The sequence below is a fragment of the Lithobates pipiens genome, unplaced genomic scaffold, assembly GCF_037356315.1.
Source record: "Lithobates pipiens isolate NorthernLeopardFrog02 unplaced genomic scaffold, aLitPip1_a1.2 Scaffold_18, whole genome shotgun sequence".
NCBI lineage: Eukaryota > Metazoa > Chordata > Amphibia > Anura > Ranidae > Lithobates > Lithobates pipiens.
Genome location: NW_027507758.1, coordinates 370,913,740 through 370,926,205, shown reverse-complemented (window position 1 = coordinate 370,926,205; position 12,466 = coordinate 370,913,740).

Sequence of the window (12,466 nt, the reverse complement as noted above, 5' to 3'; positions counted from 1 at the left end):
CACCCTAAATGCTGATGCCATATTCAACAGTTCTCATGGCCTAGATTCTGCACAGAATGTGGTGGATCTCTCTGGTCAGGGTTCAGGGAATCCACCCTGGACCTACAACAAAATGATTTCAAGCAATCTCATGTTTTTCTCCAGGATAAGGAGGGGTTTGGTAGTTTACTTAAGGGGGAGACGGGGCTCTCGGGCATTATTAGACGGTTAGCAAGGTGGAAGAAACATGCTGCCTAGAAGAAATTATTATGGCAGAGGTGAACAGGATTTGGCCCAGCTGCGGGCAGCTGCCGCCACGAGGGGACCGGAGTAGCTGCACAGTCAGGTAGCATCCCTAATAGAGGATCAGGCATCCAGGTCGGCAGTGGGGGGGCAGAAATTCTCACGCTCTCTTAGGTCTCGGCCTCTGGAGTGGTTTTCCCCAGGAGCCTCCCCCTGAGTTTTGCACCAGATCAGGAGCCTCGAACAGGACCCCGTCAGGTACACCTGCTGGGCCACCATCAGCTGCAGCAGGTGGATCACCTGGATGGAATTTTCGTGGAGGTGAAGCTCTACGAGAGAGGTGGTGGGTCACGTGGCACTCCACCCCCACGCGCTCGGCGTCACTGTCGGGAGCCGGCGGACTCTGCCCCCTCTGACGCTCCTGCAAGTGGTGGTTCCAACACCAGGACAGGTCCCCATGTAGGATGTGGTAGGGGCAGAAGCAACAAGAGAGCACAGGCGGTCTCTGGAGGCAACAGAAATCTGTAACATCACAGTGGCTGTGAGGGGGGCAGATCCAGTGCTGTGAGGAGGGGCCAGCAACAGCATGGGTCCTCGGCATCCAGGCCATCTCCACTTGGGATGCTAGGAGCTGACGATCAACAGCTTCCAGGAGAGTGCTCTGAAGGTGAGCTGTCATACTCTAAAGAGGGGGAGTCATGGAACCAGCCAACACCGGTGTATTCGGGAGCAGTGGCTGTTGGGGTCTCCCCTGGTCAGCCCGGTAAGTCTGCCTCTTTATCTATTAACTCTTTTAATGCTGCATTGGATGGGTTGTTGGGTTTAAGAGATAAAGTCGCTCGGCAACTGGCCCGTAAGGGACAGGTAATACACCTGCCACTTCTAGTATAGATGCGCAACTGCATGTTTTACTGGGGGGTCTGCAGGATCTTGTGCAGCATTTTGCATGAGGAAAAGGGTTGCAGTCCCCACAGGTGTTGCCTTAGGTTCAGCCTGGTGGCAGAGTGGTGGTAGATGGAGCAGATACGGGGTCCAGTACAGTGCCCCCCCCTCCCTCCGGTCCCGGTGGTGTCCCCATTAGCTACAGGGATTTCAGTGTTGCCCCCTGGCATCTGGGGCAGCTATTACGGTTCCAGAGAAGACTGGAGCATCACAGGAGGTCTCAGGAAAAACAGATGCTGCGCGGTTAGCCGACACGGCAAAATGCAAATTTAAAACAGGAAGTCCAAGAAAAGATTTGCAAGGGTGAGTATGTGGAGATCTTCTCCTTGCCGCGATTAGAGAAGTTTAACCCAGACAGGCTCAAGCCCGACGACACAAAAAAGGAGGACGAGGAGAAGCGGCGGTATCGATTGATTCCGTGGATTTTTGCCACCTGGCTGCAAGCGTTTGCCATTGTGGTGAGTGTCATCAGGGATAAGAATCCAGAACATTGTTCGGCACTTTTTTGCTACATGGACGCCGTCGGCGAGGCTCACAGAGTCTATGGGGGAACTGCTTGGCTATGATATGACGAGCAGTTTCGGCAGCGTAGGGCTATCCGGCCATCCCTTCACTGGGACCCCAAGGACATTAGCCTCTGGATGCAGTTCATGTCCTCGGAACAGGCCCCAACCCAGTTTTTTCCAGGGGGGGCGGTGGTGCAGCCTCCACTGGACAACTGGCTGCCAAAAAAATATGAGGTCTATGTCGGCAGTACAATGAGGGATCATGTAAGTTTGGGGGATCATGCCATTTTAAACATGAGTGTTCCAGCTGCAGAGGTTCGCATCCCCTGTCCGGCTGCTTTAAAAAAGGCAAGGGCTGTGCCAGAGATTTTGCAAACAAGTGGAATGACGCCAGTGAGGGGGGAAAGGCCCGGGATTCTGTGCGACTGTTGAGAGAGGGATTCCTGGAATGTTTTTGCATCCCAGGTTCCTTGGCGGCTGTCGCCTATGGTGCATAATTTGCGTTCGGCATTGCAGCATTCGGGGGTGGTATCTGCCAAATTTGGTGATCTCGCCACTTGGGATTTTCACTAAGAAGGAACCACACAAGTTCTGCCTGATCCATCACCTGTCCTTCCCGAAGGGAGGTTATATCAATGATGCAATCGACCCGGAAGTATGTACGGTGTCATATACTTCCTTTGATGCAGCGGTGAGCTGGGTGGGCCACTATGGAAAAGGGACGCTAATGGCAAAATCTGTCATTGAGTCTGCTTTTTGTTTGCTCCCAGTTCATCCTGACAGTTTTCGATTGCTGGGATGCTGTTGGCAGGACAAATTTTATGTTGATCGCTGCTTGCCCATGGGCTGTTCCATTCCCTGAGCTCTGTTCGAGACATTCAGTTCCTTTGTTGAATGGGAGGTTTCAGATGTGTCAGGGGTGAATTCAGTCATTCATTATTTGGAGGATTTTCTTTTTGTGGGGCTGCCTGCTTCTAATGTGCGTGCGATACTTTTATCCACGTTGCAGCATATTGCATGGAGTTTTGGTATTCCTTTTGCTAAGGACAGGGAAGAGGGTACGATGACCATGTTCAGTTTCCTGGGCATAGTACTGGACTCGGACGCCATGGAATGTCGCTTGCCAGAGGATAAATTGCTGTCACTCAAGACGGAGATTTGTGGGATATTGGGACTGCGCAAGATTCAGCTTGGGAGGCTACAATCCCTGTTGGGCAAGTTTAACTTTGCATGACACATTATTCCTATGGGTAGGGTGTTTTGCTGACAGCAGGGGTTGGGTCTTCTACCCATTTTTAATTGGTCTCACTAGGGAACATCGGGAAGATTTGCGGGTGTGGCACACGTTTTTGGAAAGCTATAATGGGAGATCAGTTTAGATGTCCGGACCAGTGAGCAATTTTGATTTGAAGCTGTTTACGGATGTGGCAGGTTTGACAGGTTATGGGCCATTCTACCAGGGTCGCTGGAACATGGAACCTTTGCCGAGTTCCTGGTCAGACGTGGGATTCCTCTGTAAGCTGATGCTCCTGGAGCTTTTTCCGGTAGTGCTGGTAATGGAAATCTGGGGTGAATCATTTCGGAAAAATGAAACTTCAGTTGAATTGTGACAACCTGGATGTCATTAACCGCATCTCAGCATCATCACAACCTGTTATAGGACTGCTGCACCACATGGTGCTCTGCTGCCTGCATATGAATATTTTTCTGTATGCTGTACACCTCCTGGGGGTAGACAATACTTTGGCTGACTCCTTGTCTCGATTTCAGTGGGACAGGTTCTGATAGCTGGCACCAGTGGTGGAACAACAGGGGGTTCCTTGCCCGGGTTGGCTATGGGAGATTGCCTTGAAAACGTCGCTGGATAGATCAAAAGGTCGGTGAGGGTGGCATACACCAAGATATGGTGGGAAGTGTTGGAGTTGGTGCAGAAAACAGAAGGGGTTCGGGAAGATTCGGAGGTAAGGCTGTACTTTGTTTTCAGGAACCTGGAGCGGGGCGTGTCGGTGTCTGCCATTGAGCAGAAACTGGTTGGCTTGCCCTTTTTCTTAAATTGCAGGGTGTGGTGGATTTTACAAAATATTTTTGGGTTTGGCAGGCTTTAAAAGGGTATCAGAAGTTGCATACGCGCAAGGATGCTAGGCGGCCATGTCCTTTGCTATTTTACAGGCTTTTTTTGTGCAATTGGGTACCCTCTGTACTTTCAGGTAAGCGGCTTTTTCCTTGGCCTTTTTTGGGGCGTTCCAGATCAGCGAGCTGGTCAGTCCTTCCAGGTGGAATATTGGGGCTGGGGAGAATATTCAATGTTATTTGGATGTGCGCCCGGGGTGGCGGGGCCCTTTCTGTTCATCACTATTTTCAGAAAGAGTCTTCAGGCGGTGGATTGGGAAGAAAAACAGTATGCCTTGCACTCCTTCCATATCGGGGCAGTCACAGAGGCCACTCAGTGTGGGCTGGATGAGGCGGCTGTGAGGAGGATTGGTAGGTGGGACTCCCATGAGATTCTGTACCTACATTCGCCCACATTTGTTAGCTGACTAGCTGATCATGGGGGGTTGAGGTGAGTGATAGAGGATAGGTTGCTATGGTTCTTGCATGTGGGGTGAGTAGTCATCGTGGTCTTGGTGTTATCCTGTGGTTTAATTTCTTTTCTTTCAGATGGAGTACAGATATGCCCCATCTGGATTATGGGCCACTCATGCATATTATGGGGGACCAGGCGAGCCAGATGGCAGACAGCTAGGTATTTCAAGGAAGGAGGCGTATATGTGCTGGTTAGGCGTACCAGGGATGATGTGGAACAGGGTTGTGCCGGAGGCGTATCATTTTTCGTGCCTTGACAGGCTGCCCAACATTGAAGTTCTCCATGTTGGAGGGAACAATCTGGGGATTCGTTCCAGTAGAAAGCTAATTATGTATATCAAGTTAGTTTTTCTGTGTCTCCGTATGGCCTTCCCAGATATAATGGTCTTGTGGTCCGACATGGTGGCTTGGACAACTTGGCGAATGGCGAGGTCGGTTGCAGGAATCAACAAGACTCGCATAAAAATGACTAAAGTGGTGGGCCGATTTTTTTATTTGAAATGGGGGCATGGTCATTTGCCATCTAGAGTTGGATACCAGACTGTATCTAAGGGAGGATGGTGTCCATTTATTGGTGGTGGGGATAGATGTCTTGTCCCTGGGGTTACAGGATGGGATTCAATGTGCCGTGAGGGTGTGGAGGGACCCTTAAGGGTAAGGTGTCACCCTTGCGAGCAGTGGCAGTAGTTTGGTCTTTGACAATGTAAGCAAATACTTAGGAGATGGAAGTGTGGGGGACTCATCTGTGTAATGAGCCCCTCTGCTCGATTCCAGTTAACATGGTTTAGCTGGAATAGGGTAATGTAAAAATAAGACGGGCATATACCGCGCTAATTATAAATTGTGAAAACAATTATTCCTGTGAAGAAAAGGTGCAACACAAAAAACATGCACTATCCATGCAAGAAGAAAATGTGTAAAAATGCGATAGAAGAAAAATAAATTTCAAATGATCTTAAATTGATATCTCTGCTCAAAACCCAAATGCACAAAATAACATACACTAAGTGAGCAGTAATTTATAAGGAACTATATGAATCAACATAAGTGAATAGGAATCCAATTAAAATAAGTCCACATCAAAAATTCATATAGTGCAAAAAAAGTGAATGAAACAATGTGTATGAAGTCCACATATGATGAAAACTGAGTCCAATTCCAAAGTGAAAATAGGAAGAAAAAACGCACTGAAGATGAAAATTTAAGGTTATTTCCACCACCACCGAGGGAGCAAGGGTTAGGCCTCTCCTTGGGGTACACATCAAAGATAATTGGAACCCATACCAGATATGGTGGACCTCCTATCATTAGTGAGGCCGCTACCGCCTGCAGGCACCCTCCAGCCTCGGAGCTACGAACGCCACTGGAGCGACCGGGAACTGAAGCATCAAAGCTGCCCAGCTTGTAAGGACAGAAGGACTACACAGCACAGCTGAAGAAACTCCCTCACCACACCACAACCCTATGTCTGACTTTCACTTACATAATGTGAGTGCATTGTAAAGCAACTTAAAACTGTTGTTTACTAAGTTAATACGCTTAGAGCGGCGCTGCTCTCTCTCTTTCTTTTTTCTCATTGCCTCAGAGTTGCTTCTGCTCTACTGAGATGGCTGCCGCTTTTTACTTCTGCCAGAACTTTTAATTACATGCCTGGACTTTAAAAAGAAAAAGGGATCCAAAACCTTACCTACTATAACTTGAAAAGTACTGACAATTACAAATAACATTGTTTATCCATCCACCTATTTACTTGTTTAACCTTAAAGTGGTTCCTGCTAGCGCTCCACCCCATCCTTTTTACAGTATTGTAATAAAACTGCTATCATGTTTTATCCAATAGAAAATTACATATATATCATCATTTTATTATAAATAGTAAAGTGCTTCCATATAATGGAGAAAATCCTGGAGATTGTGTAGTGGACCCTGTTAGTCTAATTAATGTCATGTCTCTTTCCTGGTGACATAATAGTTTATATATAGCGCTGCACTGTGTGTTACTGGAATTCAGTGTTTTCCGAATCTTGAAGGATGGATCTGTTGTTGCATACTATTCAAACATCTTCCATTTTATACAAATCCCACTTTCACAACTTCTCTTTGACGTTACTGTGAGTCATTATCAGAGCCAAAACTTCACTTTTGGTGCTTTCTCCATTAGATGAGTCCTCACATGTCTTGGGGAAGATGAATTGAGACTTAGAGAAAGGCAAATAAGAAATATACAAGACATAGAATGCTGCTCTCACCTGCCAAATCAGTCTTTTTACTTAACCAGTCTGGATAAGAAAGGGTTAAAGCGAGTCCAGATTCGAAGCCCAGAGCCCCCCCACCACTACCCTAGCTTTTTGTAGATGTGACTTGTGTACACATGGATCATAAACTTTTAAAGACTTTTCTTGGCATATTTGGGAAATTGAAGTCACTTGATAAATAGCTCATAATTATTTGAAGGATTTGTGCTGTCTTCTCTCTAATGTAATTCATTTTTAGTGCCTTATCGCATTTACGCTAAAAGAAAAGAAATTGGTTTGTTGAAATTTTCCCCTTCAGCCACGCTGCACATTGGAGTAAAATATAGCAATATGACTTCAAAAATGCCTGTAGAACATAAAATCTCTAATACTAATTGAGGTTTACAGCCAGTGCTTAGCCCTTTCATAACAAGAACATTTGAGCCTTTGTACTTGTTCTCATGCACTTCATTCTTTTTTAGTTGAAATCACAGTGGTATTTGTAAGGATGAAAATTGCTTGTACTTATCTATCAACCCTTAATTTACATGCCTTCCTCCTGTGTAGTCCGGCATTTTATAGAATTGTTTTGTCCTGCTTTTTCAGTCGTTGTTTTCCTTTATTTATGAATATCATAGTTATATGTGTTGACGCATTTATCACGATCCAGCAATGTTGTCTGAAATTTAAACAAAAAAACCTGGGATGACTTTTGACAATTTTAACCACTTATTTACCCCCTTCCTGACCAGAGCACTTTTTGTGATACAGTACTGCGTCGCTTTAACTGACAATTTGCACGGTCGTGCGCCATTGCACCCAAACAAAATTGACGTCTTTTTTTCTTTTGGTGGTATTTGATCACCTCTGCGGTTTTTATTTTTTGCTCTATAAACAAAAAAGAGCAACAATTTTGAAAAAAAGCAACATTTTTTACTTTTTGCTATAATAAATATCCCCAAAAAATATATAAAAAAAACTAATTTCTTTCTCAGTTTAGGCAGATATGTATTCTTCTACATATATTTGGTTAATAAAATATCGCAATAAGCATATATTAATTGGTTTGCGCAAAAGTTATAGCGGCTACAAAATATGGGATAGATTTATGGCATTTTTATTATTTATTTTTTTCATTAGTAATTGCAGCGATCTGCAATTTTTATCGTGACTGCGACATTATGGTGGACACATCGGACACTTTTGACCCTATTTTGGTACCATGGTCATTTATACAGCGATCAGTGTTATAAAAATGCACTGATTACTGTATAAATGACACTGGCAGGGAAGGGGTTAGACACTGGCGATCAAGGGGTTGTGTGTCCTAGGGAGTGATTCTAACTGTGGAGGGGGGGTGGGCTTCAACTCCCATGACAGCGATCACTGCTCCTGATGACAGGGAGCCGTAGATCCCTGTCTTGTCACTAAGAGGAACAGGGAAATGCATTCTGCCACTCCATGACACAATTGCGGGGCACCGGCAGACATCGAGTCCATGGGACCCTCGGGCACGGTCACGGAGTATGCGGCCGTGCTATTGCACTGGTCGGCAAGCGGTTAAGAAAACTTTTTTCCTGAACCTATAGAAAGTCAGATATCATTAGCTGCAAAGCAGCCATTCTATTTTTAACCAATTCCCGACCGGCGCACCCCGGATGTACGTCGGCAGAATGGCACGGGCAGGCATATTGGTGTACAGGTACGTCCATTTTAATATGCCACCCTGCCATCGCGTGTGTACTGCCGGCGGTGCACTCGTGTGCCAGTTGGAACCTCCGTGAGTCCGGTCGCGGGTCCCGCAATCATCTCACGGGGACCACCGCGGGGATACCCGCGATCATCTCACGGGGAGGCTGAACGGGGAGATGCCGTTGTAAACAGCATCTCCCCGTTCTGCCTAGCAACAAGTGACGCTGATCTCTGCTCCCTGTGATTGGAGCAGAGATCAGTGTTCACTAACACAAAGCCCAGCCCCCCACAGTTAGTAACACGCCCCTAGGAACACTTAACCCCTACACTGCCACCCCCTGGTTAACCCCTTCACTGCCAGTGTCATTTACACAGGAATCACTGCATTTTTATAGCACTGATTGCTGTATAAATGACAATGGTCCCAAAAATGTGTCAAAAATGTCCGATGTGTCCGCCATAATGTCACAGTCACTACAAAAATCGCTGATCGCCGCCATTACTAGTAAAAAAAAAATTATTAATAAAAATGCCATAAAACTATCCCCTATTTTGTAAACGCTATAATTTTTGCGCAAACCAATCAATAATCGCTTATTGCAATTTTATTACCAAAAATATGTAGAAAAATATGTATCGGCCTAAACTGAGGGAAAATTTATTTTTATATATTTTTGGGGGATATTTATTGTAGCAAAAAGTTAAAAATAATGCGTTTTTTTCAAAATTGTCGCTCTATTTTTATTTATAGCGCAAAAAATAAAAACCGCAGGGGTGATCAAATACCACCAAAAGAAAGCTCTATTTCTGAGAAAAAAAGGACGTCAATTTTGTTTGGGAGCCACGTCGCACGACCGCGCAATTGTCAGTTAAAGCGACGCAGTGCAGAATCGCAAAAAGTGGTCTGGTCTTAAGCCAGCAAAATGGTCCGGTCTGAAAGTGGTTAAGCATTGCTACTGATTTTACCATTACTAGGTCATGCATTAGGACATACATTATTATTTTTGTTTGATCAACCAGTGAGTTGAATGAAAAATAATGAGCTGATTCCCCCCATCCACACATTTGATGTGAATGGGGGAATTGTCCCAGGTGTGAAACTGTATTCTGACAGTCTTGGGCCTTCTCTGCCGTCAGAGTACAATGACCAGTGTTGCCAGCTTTAGCCAGCAGCACTGATCATTTGGGAAAAACCTGACAGGCTGGTTGTGCACGAGTGGATTGGTGGATCGAATTGTGTACAACCAGCCTTGCCTATACATGGATTGAAACTTGGCTGTTTGAAGCAGCTGAATTTAGATCCATGTATGGCCGGCTTAATCCTATCTTAACAAAATGCTTCTTAAATTGGTGGTAAAACCACCTTTTGTCCATGCACAAGTGTTGCAACTTATTCATTGTACAAGTTGTAGAGCAAAAAAAGGATAATTTTACCAAATGTTGATACTGCATAGATACTGTATGTTTACACACAGGGGTTGATTTACTAAATGTAAAAGGCTGTTCACTTTGTAAGGGATGTTTCCCAACTCTTAGAGAATGAGGTCAAGCTCTACTGACTTCCATCATCCTGTAATTTGCAAGCAAAAATGCTGTTGTTTTATTTTTCTTGCACATGATTCTGTGCAAAGTGATACTACTTACCACGTTCACTGAACTCTAAAGAAAATTACCTTGCAAACTAAACAGCCTATTTGCCTCTAATAAATCAACCCCATAGTAAAAAAAAAAAAATACTTCTATAGAGGATGTCTGTAGAATGTTCTCTCTGCCACTTTCATCTACACATACAGTATGTAGGGATCTTCTGCCCTCTACTGTTAGTATCACACTGTATAATTATGTGTGTCACTTCCTGACTCTGGGGTTGTTGGGAAAAGATCCTGGAAGAAGGAACTGGAGAGAGAAAAGGTCTCAGGCACATGTCCTGTCTATGCTATTAATAACGGGTCAGAAGAGATGATTATGCAAGTATTTCTATGTTCTAATAGTTTAACTGCAGCTGTCCATAGCTTTGAGACTGTATTGCTGAATCCTCATGACAAACAGAATATATCTGTCCTATAACTTTCTCACACGCACAGTGCCAAATAACTAGGACTGCATTCTAGGCTGGTTGGGTAACGGCTTGAGGGTCTTCTCTTCACCACAGATCTTGTCTTTGGGTCTCCAACACAGACAGATGCCGCATCATCCTCAGGGGCACTTGCATTAGGATTTTGCTGAAACATTCATGAGGGGGTCTCAATATAAATAACTGTATTTATACCCAGGTATATGTGCACAATTCCACCAAGACTCCTATTGGGCCCTTTGATGATAGCATCTGTTTGTACATTGGATGTATATACTGGTATTAAATATTTTCTTATAAAAAACTTGTAATATTTATATGCTGTAGTTATGTAGCGCTATGTTATATAGCGCTACTCCTGCAGGAGCTGCTGGATAGAATGGGTCCTCTATTCTTTTCCTTGACCTTCTCAAGAACCTCAGCCCATCTGACACACCAGGTTGAGTTTACAAACATACAATATCACAGGAATTCACTGAGCGTAATGCTTAGTACCCTTATCAAAGAAAACAGGCACCAAACCAGGCAGTAAAGGCAAACTAAATATGTTTGTTACCCATTATTCTGCAGATCTTGACCAGCTAAACATCCAGGTAGGTCAAAAGATAATTATATGATGAGCTCCAGCAGTGTACTTGTGATAACAATGGATACAAGGCGTACTGAAAGAAGGTGGAGCTAACTATAAAGAGCACCCCCTAGCTACAGACAGAGGTAGGGAAAAAATATTTAAAAGAAAGGGAACAGGCAATGAATGTGTAACATGATACAGACCGTCCATTGTGATGCTATTCTACAAGCAGTAGAATGGTCTTGTGACTGGTACCTAAACTACAAATTTCTTTACTAGGTATGCCAAACCCCATTAACATCCCTCTTCCTGCTTTTCAAGCAGCATTTTTTAAGACTCTGGTGTGAAACAGAGGATTATGATAGACACATTTTAAAAGGTGAAGAGTTAACTTGGAGCAAACTTTTTTTAATTAGACAGTTTAAATGTATTAAGTATATTTTTTAAAATGTGATGTTTCTTATATCGCCCAAGGTACTGATTTAATCGATCAATTCAAACGAAACCGTTGTTACCACTAATCTGAAAACAGCTGTTTATATTTGAGTATACCATTCAAATAATAAGTACTTTATATGTTTGTTTAAAGCATGTGATTTTTTTTAGTTTCCTGTCTCCATCTTCAGTAGATGTAAATTCATGCGTAAGTTATGCTTTGTTTAAAAGAAAGAGAAACCTAACATTTTAAGCTGGACAGGTATATATTTGCAAGTTTAAATTCTTGGAACCCATAGGGAATATACAGTATAACAATTTGATTTACATAGTTGCCAACATTTCAAAAAGTTTCCAGCTGAACTTTTTTCCTGTGTGACCAGAAAGACATTGGTGGAGCATGCACTTTAATTACATAGTTACATTTTTAGTAAGGTAATTAAGACACCAGTCCATCCAGCTCAACCTGAGTGAGTGTGCATGCGTGTCTACAATTATCCTTATTTTTATTTAAGGTACCCATAGCATGGTCAATTTACACAGCACTCCACACATACATCACACACTCACTTTGGTGCCTACCCTCAAGGAGCCCACAAGCCAAGGTCCCCAACTCACATGCATATGCTAGGGCCAATTTTGAACAGAAGCCAATTAACCTCCCAGCATGTCTTTGGAGTTTGTGAGGAAACCAGAGTACCCAGTGGAAACCCACACAGGCAGAACACGCAAACTCCAAGCAGTTAGTGTCATGGCTGGGATTAGAACCAGCAACCCTTTTTACTACTAGGTGAGCGTGCTTACCACTACACCACTGTACTGCACGCTAAGAGGTGGAGCATTAATTTAAATGGGCATGGTTCTACAAGAAGCATATCAGTAATTGATATCCTATGGCTTCCAATACCATTTCTACGCTGACAACACCCAAATTTATCTCTCTACACTCAGCTCACTCCTTCAGTCTCCTTCAGTCTCTTCACGTATTACTAATACCGTGTACACACGATTGGAATTCCGGCCAGTAAAAGACAGATGAGAGCTTTTCATCGGAAAATGCGACCGTGTGTATGCTCCATCGAAATTTAGCTGTCCGAATTTCCGCTAACCAAAAATTGATAGCATGTTCTCAATTTTCCCGACGGAAAAACTTTCTATCAGTAATTCCGATCGTGTGTATGCAATTCCGACACGCCAAAAATCACGC